At 38.0% G+C, this 11,860-nt stretch overlaps 2 non-coding genes across 2 annotated transcripts; both read right to left on the bottom strand.

Annotated features, from left to right (window-relative positions):
* Nucleotides 1-715: 715 nt before the first annotated feature.
* Nucleotides 716-870, bottom strand: LOC143262518 (5.8S ribosomal RNA). Its single transcript, XR_013036307.1, has one exon. It is a non-coding gene; the product is annotated as a 5.8S ribosomal RNA (ribosomal RNA).
* A 1,331-nt stretch (nucleotides 871-2,201) lies between these two features.
* Nucleotides 2,202-4,122, bottom strand: LOC143262508 (small subunit ribosomal RNA). The gene has a single exon (XR_013036297.1). It is a non-coding gene; the product is annotated as a small subunit ribosomal RNA (ribosomal RNA).
* Nucleotides 4,123-11,860: the final 7,738 nt, after the last annotated feature.

Here is an 11,860-nt window from a genome sequence, read left to right as displayed (position 1 = left end):
GCCACACCAATAGAAGAGTTTTAGGACGGTAACCCGGGTGGGGTGTTCTTTACTCAGAATATGTGCAACATCGGATCTATATAGCCATCGATACAATTCGTACACAAATGTGTCGTACGAAGAGAGAGACTTTTTTTCCTCTGGCAACATAACGGTAAGAGACATCCTTCCACACTCATAGGTTCCACTCCCTGGGGCTATGATATATATATATACATATAAATTCAAATTCGAAGCAACGGTCACAATTCTACTCTATATTTTTGCGGGTTATGTGTTCTTTCGTTCAATTTCTTTCATGCGTTCGTTCGATCTCTGTACACAGTCTTCACATAGGACAGACTCGTGTAGTACGCTTTCGTGGGTTAAACCCATCTCGTTTCATTTCAGGCGACGTCGGGAGCGCGTTGAAAATGTACCAGTGAAATCTCGATAGTTCTACGGATACGAATCGTCCCGAAAAAGATTTTGTCACCGCTTCGAAGCGGTGTTTCAGACGGGCGGACGTATATAAAACATATACGACACACGACACCGCCTTCCACACTCACGCTAGTTCGAACACGATTTCCATCTCTCTCGAAGACTGTTAGACGTACGTAAAATTTCTCAATATTCATAGGACCGCGACAAACGCCGACGAAGCGCCCATCATTCGCTCGTACGTATATAGGCAACAAGTGCCATCAACGCAAGCAGTTTATAAGTACGTAAACGACCCTCAGCCAGGCGTGGTCCAGGAATTGTATCCGTGGACCGCAATGTGCGTTCGAAATGTCGATGTTCATGTGTCCTGCAGTTCACACGTTGACGCGCAATTAGCTGCGTTCTTCATCGACCCACGAGCCAAGTGATCCACCGTTCAGGGTAATTTTTCCCTTTTATTCTCTCATATATATAATGTGTATTTGCTATCCACCACATTTTTGTGTTATATTTCGGAACAAGCCGATACCCGAAGAGCTCCAACCAGCGCGCGAAGGAGATTCGGGAGTCGTCGTACAACGACATAATTGTCCCTTAAAGAACGAGATATTTCCGTCGAAACCATATATATATGTACGAGCAAATCCAAAACCACTGTTTTCTTGCAAGTTCGACGGTCGGAGCGAATAGAACATTGAAAAGCCTTCTATCGAAGAAACACAGAGAGTATATCACCTCCAAAAACGACGGGGATATGGATATTCAAACTGGACAATTATCAACCCGATACTGGATTCGAAAAGTTTCTCTCTCCTTTCGTCGTTATTTACACCGGACGGACTCACGGCCGGCTCTAGCTGGGTGTCATATATATATACGTCCCACGCTCATGCTGCCACTAGCGCGCAACAGAGTAGGGTGTCAATGACAACGACACAGCATTGAAACGAGCTACACAAGCCGGTCTCTCTTGATACCAATGTAAACGAGCATTAAGTTATCTTCAGACTGCCCGATATTTTCGTCCTTTGGACTTTCCCAACGATTCCTTTTTTTCTTTTTTTTTTTACACCACAGCGAAGACTTGAGGAAGCGTGATTAGCACGCTCGCATCCCTCCCTGTCCTACTACAACTGTGTGTGTGTGTGTGTGTAAAGAAAGAAAAAAGAATACATTGGCTTTCTCTCTATCGAGAAGATGGCCTACGCAACGCAGATCAAAGGCCTAATACGTGTAATATAATACGCGTCTGGCCGTGTATAAATCACGCACGAATGATCTGGTCGGGCCCAACTCTTCTCGTACGCTTATTTTTCCGTGTTGAGGCACTATCATAAAATCACACAAACCCCAACACGTGTGTGTCTTGGAAGGAAGATGGCCTACGCAACGCAGATCAAAGGCCTAATACGTGTAGTACACACGTCTGCCGTGTAAATCACGCACGAATGATCTGGTCGGGCCCAACTCTTCTCCACCACACCACATCCCAACTTTGTACATTTTTATATATTTTTGTGCGTTGGGGCACCTTCATAATCACAAACCCCAACAACACATATATCTCTCTCTCTTTGAAAGATTTGTTGTGGCCTACGCAACGCAGATCAAAGGCCTAATACGTGTAGTACACACGTCTGGCCGTGTAAATCACGCACGAATGATCTGGCGGGCTCAACAATATCTTTTTTTTTTATATGAATTCTTATCCACAAACTAATCGAATTCATTTTCTCTCCTCCTCTCCTCTCTCTTTGAGATATATTGGAACATTGTAATGATCCTTCCGCAGGTTCACCTACGGAAACCTTGTTACGACTTTTACTTCCTCTAAATAATCAAGTTTGGTCATCTTCCCGGCATCATCGGCAATGCCGAAACATTGCCGCGCACCAGTCCGAAGACCTCACTAAATCATTCAATCGGTAGTAGCGACGGGCGGTGTGTACAAAGGGCAGGGACGTAATCAACGCGAGCTTATGACTCGCGCTTACTGGGAATTCCTCGTTCATGGGGAATAATTGCAAGCCCCAATCCCTAGCACGAAGGAGGTTCAGCGGGTTACCCGGGCCTTTCGGCCAGGGAACACACGCTGATTCCTTCAGTGTAGCGCGCGTGCGGCCCAGAACATCTAAGGGCATCACAGACCTGTTATTGCTCAATCTCGTGCGGCTAGAAGCCGCCTGTCCCTCTAAGAAGATTTGTTTGTACGTTGGTAGTAAAAACCCCACCGGCAGAAGCCGAGAGCCTTCGAGATACCATAATTACGTCTATTTAGCAGGCTAGAGTCTCGTTCGTTATCGGAATTAACCAGACAAATCGCTCCACCAACTAAGAACGGCCATGCACCACCACCCACCGAATCAAGAAAGAGCTATCAATCTGTCAATCCTTCCGGTGTCCGGGCCTGGTGAGGTTTCCCGTGTTGAGTCAAATTAAGCCGCAGGCTCCACTCCTGGTGGTGCCCTTCCGTCAATTCCTTTAAGTTTCAGCTTTGCAACCATACTTCCCCCGGAACCCAAAAGCTTTGGTTTCCCGGAAGCTGCCCGCCGAGTCATCGTAGGAACTTCGGCGGATCGCTAGCTGGCATCGTTTATGGTTAGAACTAGGGCGGTATCTGATCGCCTTCGAACCTCTAACTTTCGTTCTTGATTAATGAAAACATTTTTGGCAAATGCTTTCGCTTCTGTCCGTCTTGCGACGATCCAAGAATTTCACCTCTAACGTCGCAATACGAATGCCCCCATCTGTCCCTATTAATCATTACCTCGGGGTTCCGAAAACCAACAAAATAGAACCGAGGTCCTATTCCATTATTCCATGCACACAGTATTCAGGCGAAGGTAGCCTGCTTTGAGCACTCTAATTTGTTCAAAGTAAACGTACCGGCCCACCTCGACACTCAGTGAAGAGCACCGCGATGGGATATTAGTTGGACCGCCCCGTGAAGAGCAAAGCCCACCGGTAGGACGTACCACATAATGCCAGTTAAACACCGCGAGCGATGAACCGACACTGTGACACACAGATTCAACTACGAGCTTTTTAACCGCAACAACTTTAATATACGCTATTGGAGCTGGAATTACCGCGGCTGCTGGCACCAGACTTGCCCTCCAATGGATCCTCGTTAAAGGATTTAAAGTGTACTCATTCCGATTACGGGGCCTCGGATGAGTCCCGTATCGTTATTTTTCGTCACTACCTCCCCGTGCCGGGAGTGGGTAATTTGCGCGCCTGCTGCCTTCCTTGGATGTGGTAGCCGTTTCTCAGGCTCCCTCTCCGGAATCGAACCCTGATTCCCCGTTACCCGTTACAACCATGGTAGGCGCAGAACCTACCATCGACAGTTGATAAGGCAGACATTTGAAAGATGCGTCGCCGGTGCTATAAGACCATGCGATCAGCACAAAGTTATTCAGAGTCACCAAAGCAAACGATGGACGAGTGTAAACACCCGCCACCGATTGGTTTTGATCTAATAAAAGCGTTCCTACCATCTCTGGTCGGAACTCTGTTTTGCATGTATTAGCTCTAGAATTACCACAGTTATCCAAGTAAATTTTAGTACGATCTAAGAAACCATAACTGATTTAATGAGCCATTCGCGGTTTCACCTTAATACGGCATGTACTGAGACATGCATGGCTTAATCTTTGAGACAAGCATATGACTACTGGCAGGATCAACCAGGGAACTATACAATATGTATATATAAAATGGACAAAATTTAAATCCTTTTCCATCGTCGCCTGTTTCATATATATATGTCAGGTCGACACACCACTTTTCTCTTTCAAATATGTACAAGTTTTGCCACATTCCGCGCTTGTAACATATCTTCTTTAACGCTCAATTTCTTTCATTTTTCTACCATACAGATATTTTACCGTACGCCCAAAAACGTACGTATTATATTTTTGTTCTATCGTAAAATCACATTTTTCTACGTACGCCAGCTTCGTACGTTTCTATCTTTGCCTTCATAAAATCACAAGATAATTTTATCTTCAAGAGTCTCGCTATTAACATCTTGTAAGATAAATGTACGTCCCAGCTAAAACGTACAAATACTTCAAGTTAAGTAATAATATATCATCGCTATTGACAAATTTTTAAGATCCAAGACACAGTTCTCTCTATATGTTTTAATATTTTTTATGTACTCAAATATATTCAAAGGAAAAAGTACATGGGTGATGCCATAGTCGTGGAAGCGCGTACGCTCACGCTGATCTTCTGACCGCCGGAAGCACGAAACCTCTGATCTGGGCAAAATCGGCAAGCCGAGGAAGAACGGACAGGACACATGCTGGACTGGCGAGAAAGCGTGTTCTTCCGCTCGCGCTAGGCATTTCGATTTCTGACACCTCTTGATTTAAAAAATCAGTTTTTTGATAGTTTTCTCTCTCCACTGGGCTATTCATTTTAGCCACAGTTTTCAATTGGTACGATTTGCTTCCAAATCTTACAGATGCATTTTAAAAAATTTTTCCATCGCTCGGACAGAAGAGTCGATTGCTCAGTGAGTACGAGTATACATACAAAGTGCATACGGGTAACCAACCCCGTAGGGCTTGCCACATATGGGCCATTCGGTCAAAGACACCGACCCGTGGCCACGCTGTGTGGAGAAAAGTCCGTAACGTAAACGGCACGAAACAGTCAGGACTGAAGCCCCGAAGGAGCTCTGAGACAGCTTCTCGACCGAGATCGTAGAATTGGCCCAAAACCCGCTCTGCTCCGTCCGCCTCGCACGGACCGTGTATCTCTTATAGATACCGAACGGCCGGCAAGGACGCCGGCGCCGCCGGCCGAATAGCACGCGCGCTTACGAGTGTAAACCGCCGCGGCAACAGACCGCCCGGCCGTGCTGTTGTAACATAGCGCGTGAACGAACGAAAAAAAAATTTATAGTAAACATTAAAATAAATTACACCACCGTACACTAGACAAAAAATTACACATTTTTTCCCAATATGAAAATTTTCACAAACTTTTCAAAGTCCCATCGCATCGAGTAAACTTTTTTAATAACGCTTCCGCACGATTCTAAATGCTTAATCCATATGTGAAATCGTTCACTGATCACGAATATCGTATTTAAAAAAATTACAAAAATTTATTTTTCCAAATAATCAAAAAAAACCGAAAAATCACAAGAGTAAAGTACCATTATTTTAAACAATATGTCGTTCTAAATGCTTAATCCCTATGTAAAAAAGTTATCTAAGCAAGAATATGTAATTGAAAAAAATTAGAAAAATTTATTTTAGCCGTAAATCGAAAATAATGGGGACACCGGAGCTGTTCGAAGCGCCGAGACGCGCCGCGTACGGCCGAATATTTTCTAAGTCCCAACGTACCGATCAAGAGTAAAGTACCATTTTCCTACATTAGATTTCGTTCTAAATGCTTAATCCCTATGTAAAAACGTTAGTTAAGCAAGAATATCGTATTTTTAAAAAAATCTAATGATAGGATTTCCCAGAAAATTGAAAAAACCGTAAAATGTCAAGAGTAAAGTGCCATTTTCTGACATTAGATTTCGTTCTAAATGCTTAATCCCTATGTAGAAACGTTAGTTAAGCAAGAATATCGTATTTTTAAAAAAATCTAATGATAGGATTTTTCAGAAAATTGAAAAAACCGTAAAATGTCAAGAGTAAAGTGCCCTTATTTTAAACAATGTATCGTTCTAAATGCTTAATCCCAATGTAAAAAAGTTATTTTAGCAGGAATATGTTATTGAAAAAAATTAGAAAAATTTATTTTAGCCGTAAATCGAAAATAATGGGGACACCGGAGCTGTTCGAAGCGCCGAGCGCGCCGCGTACGCCCGAATATTTTCAAAGTCCCAACGTACCGATCAAGAGTAAAGTACCATTTTCCTACATTAGATTTCGTTCTAAATACTTAATCCCTATGTAAAAACGTTAGTTAAGCAAGAATATTGTATTTTTAAAAAAATCTAATGATAGGATTTTCCAGAAAATTGAAAAAACCGAAAAATGTCAAGAGTAAAGTGCCATTTTCTGACATTAGATTTCGTTCTAAATGCTTAATCCCTATGTAGAAACGTTAGTTAAGCAAGAATATCGTATTCTTAAAAAAATCTAATGATAGGATTTTTCAGAAAATTGAAAAAACCGTAAAATGTCAAGAGTAAAGTGCCCTTATTTTAAACAATGTATCGTTCTAAATGCTTAATCCCTATGTAAAAAAGTTATTTTAGCAGGAATATGTTATTGAAAAAAATTAGAAAAATTTATTTTAGCCGTAAATCGAAAATAATGGGGACACCGGAGCTGTTCGAAGCGCCGAGCGCGCCGCGTACGCCCGAATATTTTCAAAGTCCCAACGTACCGATCAAGAGTAAAGTACCATTTTCCTACATTAGATTTCGTTCTAAATGCTTAATCCCTATGTAAAAACGTTAGTTAAGCAAGAATATCGTATTTTTAAAAAAATCTAATGATAGGATTTCCCAGAAAATTGAAAAAACCGAAAAATGTCAAGAGTAAAGTGCCATTTTCTGACATCAGATTTCGTTCTAAATGCTTAATCCCTATGTAGAAACGTTAGTTAAGCAAGAATATCGTATTTTTAAAAAAATCTAATGATAGGATTTTTCAGAAAATTGAAAAAACCGTAAAATGTCAAGAGTAAAGTGCCCTTATTTTAAACAATGTATCGTTCTAAATGCTTAATCCCTATGTAAAAAAGTTATTTTAGCAGGAATATGTTATTGAAAAAAATTAGAAAAATTTATTTTAGCCGTAAATCGAAAATAATGGGGACACCGGAGCTGTTCGAAGCGCCGAGCGCGCCGCGTACGCCCGAATATTTTCAAAGTCCCAACGTACCGATCAAGAGTAAAGTACCATTTTCCTACATTAGATTTCGTTCTAAATACTTAATCCCTATGTAAAAACGTTAGTTAAGCAAGAATATCGTATTTTTAAAAAAATCTAATGATAGGATTTTCCAGAAAATTGAAAAAACCGAAAAATGTCAAGAGTAAAGTGCCATTTTCTGACATTAGATTTCGTTCTAAATGCTTAATCCCTATGTAGAAACGTTAGTTAAGCAAGAATATCGTATTTTTAAAAAAATCTAATGATAGGATTTTTCAGAAAATTGAAAAAACCGTAAAATGTCAAGAGTAAAGTGCCCTTATTTTAAACAATGTATCGTTCTAAATGCTTAATCCCTATGTAAAAAAGTTATTTTAGCAGGAATATGTTATTGAATAAAATGAGAAAAATTTATTTTAGCCGTAAATCGAAAATAATGGATCGAGCGAATCGGTCGATTGCGCCGAGACGCGCCATGATGCAACAGACGAGCGATTGGAACGCCCGAATATTTTCAAAGTCCCAACGTACCGATCAAGAGTAAAGTACCATTTTCCTACATTAGATTTCGTTCTAAATGCTTAATCCCTATGTAAAAACGTTAGTTAAGCAAGAATATCGTATTTTTAAAAAAATCTAATGATAGGATTTCCCAGAAAATTGAAAAAACCGAAAAATGTCAAGAGTAAAGTGCCATTTTCTGACATTAGATTTCGTTCTAAATGCTTAATCCCTATGTAGAAACGTTAGTTAAGCAAGAATATCGTATTTTTAAAAAAATCTAATGATAGGATTTTTCAGAAAATTGAAAAAACCGTAAAATGTCAAGAGTAAAGTGCCCTTATTTTAAACAATGTATCGTTCTAAATGCTTAATCCCTATGTAAAAAAGTTATTTTAGCAGGAATATGTTATTGAAAAAAATTAGAAAAATTTATTTTAGCCGTAAATCGAAAATAATGGGGACACCGGAGCTGTTCGAAGCGCCGAGCGCGCCGCGTACGCCCGAATATTTTCAAAGTCCCAACGTACCGATCAAGAGTAAAGTACCATTTTCCTACATTAGATTTCGTTCTAAATACTTAATCCCTATGTAAAAACGTTAGTTAAGCAAGAATATCGTATTTTTAAAAAAATCTAATGATAGGATTTTCCAGAAAATTGAAAAAACCGAAAAATGTCAAGAGTAAAGTGCCATTTTCTGACATTAGATTTCGTTCTAAATGCTTAATCCCTATGTAGAAACGTTAGTTAAGCAAGAATATCGTATTTTTAAAAAAATCTAATGATAGGATTTTTCAGAAAATTGAAAAAACCGTAAAATGTCAAGAGTAAAGTGCCCTTATTTTAAACAATGTATCGTTCTAAATGCTTAATCCCTATGTAAAAAAGTTATTTTAGCAGGAATATGTTATTGAATAAAATGAGAAAAATTTATTTTAGCCGTAAATCGAAAATAATGGATCGAGCGAATCGGTCGATTGCGCCGAGACGCGCCATGATGCAACAGACGAGCGATTGGAACGCCCGAATATTTTCAAAGTCCCAACGTACCGATCAAGAGTAAAGTACCATTTTCCTACATTAGATTTCGTTCTAAATGCTTAATCCCTATGTAAAAACGTTAGTTAAGCAAGAATATCGTATTTTTAAAAAAATCTAATGATAGGATTTCCCAGAAAATTGAAAAAACCGAAAAATGTCAAGAGTAAAGTGCCATTTTCTGACATTAGATTTCGTTCTAAATGCTTAATCCCTATGTAGAAACGTTAGTTAAGCAAGAATATCGTATTTTTAAAAAAATCTAATGATAGGATTTTTCAGAAAATTGAAAAAACCGTAAAATGTCAAGAGTAAAGTGCCCTTATTTTAAACAATGTATCGTTCTAAATGCTTAATCCCTATGTAAAAAAGTTATTTTAGCAGGAATATGTTATTGAATAAAATGAGAAAAATTTATTTTAGCCGTAAATCGAAAATAATGGATCGAGCGAATCGGTCGATTGCGCCGAGACGCGCCATGATGCAACAGACGAGCGATTGGAACGCCCGAATATTTTCAAAGTCCCAACGTACCGATCAAGAGTAAAGTACCATTTTCCTACATTAGATTTCGTTCTAAATGCTTAATCCCTATGTAAAAACGTTAGTTAAGCAAGAATATCGTATTTTTAAAAAAATCTAATGATAGGATTTCCCAGAAAATTGAAAAAACCGTAAAATGTCAAGAGTAAAGTGCCATTTTCTGACATTAGATTTCGTTCTAAATGCTTAATCCCTATGTAGAAACGTTAGTTAAGCAAGAATATCGTATTTTTAAAAAAATCTAATGATAGGATTTTTCAGAAAATTGAAAAAACCGTAAAATGTCAAGAGTAAAGTGCCCTTATTTTAAACAATGTATCGTTCTAAATGCTTAATCCCTATGTAAAAAAGTTATTTTAGCAGGAATATGTTATTGAAAAAAATTAGAAAAATTTATTTTAGCCGTAAATCGAAAATAATGGGGACACCGGAGCTGTTCGAAGCGCCGAGCGCGCCGCGTACGCCCGAATATTTTCAAAGTCCCAACGTACCGATCAAGAGTAAAGTACCATTTTCCTACATTAGATTTCGTTCTAAATGCTTAATCCCTATGTAAAAACGTTAGTTAAGCAAGAATATCGTATTTTTAAAAAAATCTAATGATAGGATTTCCCAGAAAATTGAAAAAACCGAAAAATGTCAAGAGTAAAGTGCCATTTTCTGACATCAGATTTCGTTCTAAATGCTTAATCCCTATGTAGAAACGTTAGTTAAGCAAGAATATCGTATTTTTAAAAAAATCTAATGATAGGATTTTCCAGAAAATTGAAAAAACCGAAAAATGTCAAGAGTAAAGTGCCATTTTCTGACATTAGATTTCGTTCTAAATGCTTAATCCCTATGTAGAAACGTTAGTTAAGCAAGAATATCGTATTTTTAAAAAAATCTAATGATAGGATTTTTCAGAAAATTGAAAAAACCGTAAAATGTCAAGAGTAAAGTGCCCTTATTTTAAACAATGTATCGTTCTAAATGCTTAATCCCTATGTAAAAAAGTTATTTTAGCAGGAATATGTTATTGAAAAAAATTAGAAAAATTTATTTTAGCCGTAAATCGAAAATAATGGGGACCCCGGAGCTGTTCGAAGCGCCGAGCGCGCCGCGTACGCCCGAATATTTTCAAAGTCCCAACGTACCGATCAAGAGTAAAGTACCATTTTCCTACATTAGATTTCGTTCTAAATGCTTAATCCCTATGTAAAAACGTTAGTTAAGCAAGAATATCGTATTTTTAAAAAAATCTAATGATAGGATTTCCCAGAAAATTGAAAAAACCGAAAAATGTCAAGAGTAAAGTGCCATTTTCTGACATCAGATTTCGTTCTAAATGCTTAATCCCTATGTAGAAACGTTAGTTAAGCAAGAATATCGTATTTTTAAAAAAATCTAATGATAGGATTTTCCAGAAAATTGAAAAAACCGAAAAATGTCAAGAGTAAAGTGCCATTTTCTGACATTAGATTTCGTTCTAAATGCTTAATCCCTATGTAGAAACGTTAGTTAAGCAAGAATATCGTATTCTTAAAAAAATCTAATGATAGGATTTTTCAGAAAATTGAAAAAACCGTAAAATGTCAAGAGTAAAGTGCCCTTATTTTAAACAATGTATCGTTCTAAATGCTTAATCCCTATGTAAAAAAGTTATTTAAGCAAGAATATGTTATTGAATAAAATGAGAAAAATTTATTTTAGCCGTAAATCGAAAATAATGGATCGAGCGAATCGGTCGATTGCGCCGAGACGCGCTATGATGCAACAGACGAGCGATTGGAACGCCCGAATATTTTCAAAGTCCCAACGTACCGATCAAGAGTAAAGTACCATTTTCCTACATTAGATTTCGTTCTAAATGCTTAATCCCTATGTAAAAACGTTAGTTAAGCAAGAATATCGTATTTTTAAAAAAATCTAATGATAGGATTTCCCAGAAAATTGAAAAAACCGAAAAATGTCAAGAGTAAAGTGCCATTTTCTGACATTAGATTTCGTTCTAAATGCTTAATCCCTATGTAGAAACGTTAGTTAAGCAAGAATATCGTATTTTTAAAAAAATCTAATGATAGGATTTTTCAGAAAATTGAAAAAACCGTAAAATGTCAAGAGTAAAGTGCCCTTATTTTAAACAATGTATCGTTCTAAATGCTTAATCCCTATGTAAAAAAGTTATTTTAGCAGGAATATGTTATTGAATAAAATGAGAAAAATTTATTTTAGCCGTAAATCGAAAATAATGGATCGAGCGAATCGGTCGATTGCGCCGAGACGCGCCATGATGCAACAGACGAGCGATTGGAACGCCCGAATATTTTCAAAGTCCCAACGTACCGATCAAGAGTAAAGTACCATTTTCCTACATTAGATTTCGTTCTAAATACTTAATCCCTATGTAAAAACGTTAGTTAAGCAAGAATATCGTATTTTTAAAAAAATCTAATGATAGGATTTCCCAGAAAATTGAAAAAACCGAAAAATGTCAAGAGTAAAGTGCCATTT

The sequence above is a fragment of the Megalopta genalis genome, unplaced genomic scaffold (assembly GCF_051020955.1).
Source record: "Megalopta genalis isolate 19385.01 unplaced genomic scaffold, iyMegGena1_principal scaffold0139, whole genome shotgun sequence".
In the NCBI taxonomy this organism is placed as follows: domain Eukaryota; kingdom Metazoa; phylum Arthropoda; class Insecta; order Hymenoptera; family Halictidae; genus Megalopta; species Megalopta genalis.
Note: the sequence above shows the minus strand (reverse complement) of the source record. Positions and strands in the feature narration are given on the sequence as shown.